Source organism: Neomonachus schauinslandi, chromosome 3 (assembly GCF_002201575.2).
Source record: "Neomonachus schauinslandi chromosome 3, ASM220157v2, whole genome shotgun sequence".
NCBI lineage: Eukaryota > Metazoa > Chordata > Mammalia > Carnivora > Phocidae > Neomonachus > Neomonachus schauinslandi.
In genome coordinates this window covers 38,408,507-38,414,390 of record NC_058405.1, presented here as the reverse complement: position 1 = coordinate 38,414,390, position 5,884 = coordinate 38,408,507, and the positions used below count along the sequence as shown (strand labels likewise).

The window sequence follows — 5,884 nt, the reverse complement described above, 5'->3', positions numbered from 1 at the left end:
TCTTAATGAATTAAAGGAAATCTTTGATACATGTTCATTTTATATTGGTAAAAGAGTCATGTTTTTTAAACTTTTGAAACTGAATGCTTTAACAGCTTTGGAGATCATCCATGAAGATGTCCAAAAAGACATACCTAAAAGATTCAAGGAAACTGTGTGGTTAAAGAAACGCCCTTGTCAAGAACTGTGAAGGGTGTGAGATTTTATCCTACAAGTTAACAAGTTAGCCAGCCACAGTTTCACTGGCGCTGGTGGAAGTTGTGAAATTCCTGGGTCACAGCAAAGAACTTTACTGTAGTACAACAGGCAGTATCAACTTGACGTTTGCATGGGTTCCCCTTGCACACTCCAAGTCCGTGAGGTGATGCAGAGATAGACCCAGGCGAATTCCACACACAAGGAGCTAGTATCACAGCCAAGGAGACACAATTTCAGATAACTCTAATCTTTTACAGTGGCTCTGAGCAAACTTGCCCACATTTTGACCTGAAGGGAGGTATTATCTTCCTTATCCTCCATGGCAAACAGATCTTTTTGGCAAACTGACCTGGAGTGAGACACCCTATCTTCCAGGGCCATTAACTCTACAAACATCCTGGACTGTTAGTTCATAAATAAGTTATTGATTATGCTGAATAACTTTGAAAACACATGGAGAACTCTTTCCCAACAAGCACCTCAAGGGCTCTTTGGTGCAGCCATGTTTTTCTTCCTTCCTTCTTCCTTCCTTCTTTCCGTCCTTCCTTCCTTCCTTCCTCTCTCTTTCTCCTTCTCTCCCTCCCTCTTCCCCTCCCCTATCTTTCCTCCCATAAAAGAATCTCGAGAAGTAACAGAATGTTAACTTTGCCCTTTCCCTTCCCTGACTTTTGAGTTTCTTCATCTTTTTAAAACTTTTTTTTTATTTGAGAGAGAGAGAATGAGAGACAGAGAGCACGAGAGGGAGGAGGGTCAGAGGGAGAAGCAGACCCCCTGCCGAGCAGGGAGCCCGATGCGGGACTCGATCCCGGGACCCCAGGATCATGACCTGAGCCGAAGGCAGTCGCTTAACCGACTGAGCCACCCGGGCGCCCTCTTCATCTTTTTAAATTAAAAAAAAAAATTATTTGTATTTATTCTAAGCAGAATTTACTCACAGGCCATAAGTTTTTGTTTCTTCAGTTTCTTCTGGGATATCTTTTTCTTCTGTGCAACCTCCTCTTCTGGTTTAGAAACAATCTGCTCTTTTTCAGTAAGGATCATCTCAGTATGGCAGGGAGAGCTCAGTATGGGTTAATCTGACCATGAACCCTGTAAGTTCTATGCTGCATCTTGGGGGCTTTGTTCACTTGGATGTGCTCCATAACCAGAGAATCTACATCTAAACCCTTAAGTTCAGCATTACTTTCTGCATTTTTAAGCATGCTCAGTAAAAATTCAGCAGTCTTCCTGGGCCTTCAACCTTGTGTCCAGCCCCACTGTTTGGCCTGGGCACACCAACCAACTCCACCTTTGTGGCAACGGAATGGCACACATGGCTTCTGCAAAGTGACATCTTTCAAATACTTGGTGACTTTTCAGATATTCATACCCTTGATGGCCTGGGCAGTTTCACGTGTGTTCTTAAAATGAACACAAAGATTTGAGCCTCTTGATTTGCATGATTTTGTAGGGTTTTCTGGGTCAAGAGAATAATGAACCATTTTCAGAGGTCATTTCAGGCTGCTTAGAAGAAGTCAAACTTTCACTATTCACAGATGACATGATACTCTGTGTAGAAAACCCGAATGATTCCACAAAAAATTTGCTAGAACTGATACATGAATTTAGTAAAGTTACAGGAAACAAAATCAATAGACAAAAATCTGTAGCATTTCTATACATCAATAATGAAGCAGCAGAAAGAGAAATCAAGGAATCAATCCCATTTACACTTGCACCAAAACCCATAAGATACCTAGGAATAAACCTAACCAAAGAGGTAAAAGGTCTGTACTCTGAAAACTGTAGAACACTTATGAAAGAAATTGACGAGGATACAAGGAAATGGAATAGCATTCCATGTTTATGAATTGGAAGAACAAATATTGTTAACATGTCTATACTACCCAAAGCAATCTATACATTTAATGCAATCCCTATCAAAATACCACCAGAATTTTTCATAGAGCTAGAATATGAAAAGATGCTCAACATCACTCCTCATCATGGAAATACAAATCAAAACTATAATGAGATATCACCTCACACCTGTCAGAATGGCTAAAATTAACAACACGGGAAACAGCAGGTGGTGGGGAGGATGAGGAGAAAGGAGAACACTCTTATGCTGTCGGTGGGAAGGCAAGCTGGTGCAGCCACTCTGGAAAACAGTATGGAGGTTCCTCTAAAAGTTAAAAAGAGAACTACCCTACAACCCAGCAACTGCATTACTAGTTATTTATCAAAAGAATACAAAAATACAGATTCGAAGGGATACATGCAGCCTGATGTTTATAGCAGCATTTTCAACAATAGCCAAATTATAGCAAGAGCCCAAATGTCCATGGACTGATGAATTGATAAAGAAGAGGTGATATATATATACACAATGGAATATTACCCAGCCATAAATAAGAATGAAATCTTGCCACTTGCAACAATGTAGATGGAGCTAGAGTTTATTATGCTAAGTGAAATAAGTTAGTCAGAGAAAGACAAATACCATATGATTTTATTCATATGTGGAATTTAAGAAACATATAAACATAGGGGGAAAAAAGAGAGAGGCAAACCTTAAAACAGACTCCTAACTATAGAGAACAAACAGGGTTGCTGGAGGGGAGGAAGGCAGCAGGATGAGTTAAGTGGGTGATGGGTATTAAGGAAAGCTTGGTTGTGATGAGCACTGGGTGTGATAAGTAAGTGATGAATCACTAAATTCTACTCCTGAAACTAATATTACACTATATGTTAACTAACTGGAATTTAAATAAAAACTTGAAACAAACAAAACCAAAACCAAAACCAAAAAAATTTCTATGTGTCTGTAAGTCTGCATGTTTGTACTTGAGAAAAGATTCTCCCTTTTGTGTAAGTCTGAAATGCTTTCCGACCTATAACATCTCTTAAATGAAAGGAGCTCTGTTTTCATTGATTTGTTGGTATTAATAAATGCTTAAGTAAATAAAACATTCCCAAATTCTCAGAGAATATAGAAATGAAATCTTAATGCTTTAAATGTACAGGATTTTAAGGAAAAACAATTCTTAGATTAACTGCTGGCTCAGAAACATTGTCAGAATCTAAGCTCATAGTTAAATCTTATACTGGCATAAAAATTTTGTGTGTTTTAAAAACATTTTAAAGCTATGTGTATTTTTCTTGAGGATAATACACATGCATATCTTATTTACTTATTTATCTTTAACAAATTTGTGTTTGCTTTAAGTGAAGAGTCAGTTCAGTTACATCTGAACTTCCTAAGCTTTTTATACTGGTTATCTGTTCAAGTAAGCTAACATAAATCATAATAACATAATAACTATAAGTTTTTACATCGGTATTTGTCAGCTTAAACGATTTCCAAGATCTTCAGGTAATTTAAAACCTTGAATTATTAAATTGAGTTTATTAATTAATAATCCTGAATATCAATACTTTGTAAGTAAAACTGAATAATGAAACATTGATCCTGAAGCATAGATTTAAATTTATATACTTTCTCTTCTTATTTTTATATGCTACAGTGTTTTTTTCTTTTAAAGTCATATTAATGAACATGTTCATTTTTACCACTTTAAAAAAGGTGTAAAGAAGGGTATATGCCTATAGAAAGTTGTGTTAGGTGCATTTTTAAGCTTTGCTAACCTGCTAAAATACTTGATTATGGCACAGTTCTGAGCTTTCTGCCTCCTACTTCTCTGTGTGTTAGAAGTTAGCTACTCTGATTAAAAGTTATTCATGTGGGTGGTTTAAAGCATTCACAGAATAATAATGACAAAGAAATAAAACCATGCATGCAAGATAATAGAAAGAATTTTAATTTTTCAGGGGTAAATAGTTTTGTCCTATGGTATAGATAAAGAATGTCTCAGAATATGTAAGAGTATAATGAAAGGCAAAACTTGAGGAAGTATAGCAAGTTATAAAAGGTATGAGAAGAACAGATACTATTTGCCTTGATTTATAAAACTTTATATTAGTTTTCTAATACTGCTGTAAGAAATTATCACAAACCTGTGACTTAAAACACCCCAAATTTATTATCTTACAATATTGGAAGTCAGACTTCCAAATTGGGTCTCATTTGGCTAAAATAAAGATGTCAACAGGGCAGCATGCCTACTGGGACTCTAGGGAAAATTTTGCTAACTTGAATTTCTCAGTTTCTAAAGGCTATGTCTCTTCCTTGGCTCCTGCGCTCTTGCAGCCAGCAATCATATCACTCTGACCTCTGATTCTGTAGTCAGATCTCCACAGCCTGGAAACGCACTTGTGTCAGGGTATAAGCTAGAGTATTCACAGGGCTCATTTTATTTGTTGTTCCTTGCTCAGGGATCCATGCTGAGCTTCCAGTTGTTCAAATTCTAAAAGCTATTTTTGGAAAAATTCTGATTTTTTCATTGTTTCAAGTGAGAGAGTAAGTCGAATCATTGTTATTCCATCTTGGTCCAGTGAAAGTCCTGGAATACTGTTGGTAATATTTTATAAAGAAGTTACTTTTTCTAATACAAATTGTTATTTTTCTTTGTTTTAAGAAAATACAAAAAGTATTTTATTTTCTCATAGAAGGTTTAATTTCTTTTACAAGATGGAACTACATTTAAAATTCTTTAGGAAAAAATCTTCCTTTTATTCCTTTCTATAGTGTTCATGGAAAGCCAATTACAAATCATTGAAAAATTTGAGGGGTTGACTCCAGTTGTACAATTCTCAGAGAGTTGATATTTGTGGTTATACATTTAGAATATATCTGAAACACAAAAATGTTAAAATTTAAAGTGTGTTTAATGTCAGAGAGCTAAGGGAGTAAAAAATAGTGAATATGTATGTCACCAATCTGTGTGTTTTAAAGCATTTCAAAACATTTAATACCAGAGCCCAGATAATATATTACTCATATCTGTATTACAAAAAGTGATCATATCATAGAGGTAGCACACACTGTGAGATTTGGTAGTTGCCATGGTAACTATATTTTTTTTTTCCTGAACAGAAGAATAAATAGCTACACACATTCCTTGTAATTTATTAAGCTGGTAATTTACAGTAGCTTTAGAGATAGTGTGCCTTCTCATTTTTTAAAAATCCAAATAGGAATATACCCATTTTCATTCTTTTGAGTCTAATGAAACAAAAAAGTTATTTGCTTTGTAAAAAAAAAAGCTATCTCTAACTCCTAATTTAGTAGACCTGTGTTTCTTTAAACTGAGATGAACTATTCTAAGTTAATTTCTGGGATATTGACTATCCCCTCAAAAATCAAAAGCTTTTTTTTTTTTTTGGCTGAGTCTTTTTACTTATAATGATAATCAATTTTTTGCATAAAACTCTGTCCTCTGTCTTACCAGAGTATAATTGGACAAATTACTAATGCAGCCAAGGTTATACTTGGAGTGTCACATATGAGAAAAATCTCAATCAGGTTTGACAAGCCCATATTAAGAAATAGGGATCAACTTCATTTCAGAGCCAAATTCTATAATATCCTCCCAAGAAATCTGACTTCTTACCTGGATTATAAAGTCTTATTCTCACAGTTTTAGAATTCACAGGTAAATTTCATAGTAAGAAATTCAATACCTAATAATCTCGGGACCCTAATACATCTTAGAGAATCTCAATTCAAGACAAATTTACCCAAATATATTGATATAACAGTTGAAGTCTAATGGAGAGTGTGTATTGGGCTTGGCTCCTTAGCCTC

At 35.3% G+C, this 5,884-nt stretch overlaps 1 pseudogene; it reads right to left on the bottom strand.

Annotated features, from left to right (window-relative positions):
• Positions 1 to 1,125: 1,125 nt before the first annotated feature.
• LOC110587763 lies at positions 1,126 to 1,679 on the bottom strand (annotated as a pseudogene).
• Positions 1,680 to 5,884: the final 4,205 nt, after the last annotated feature.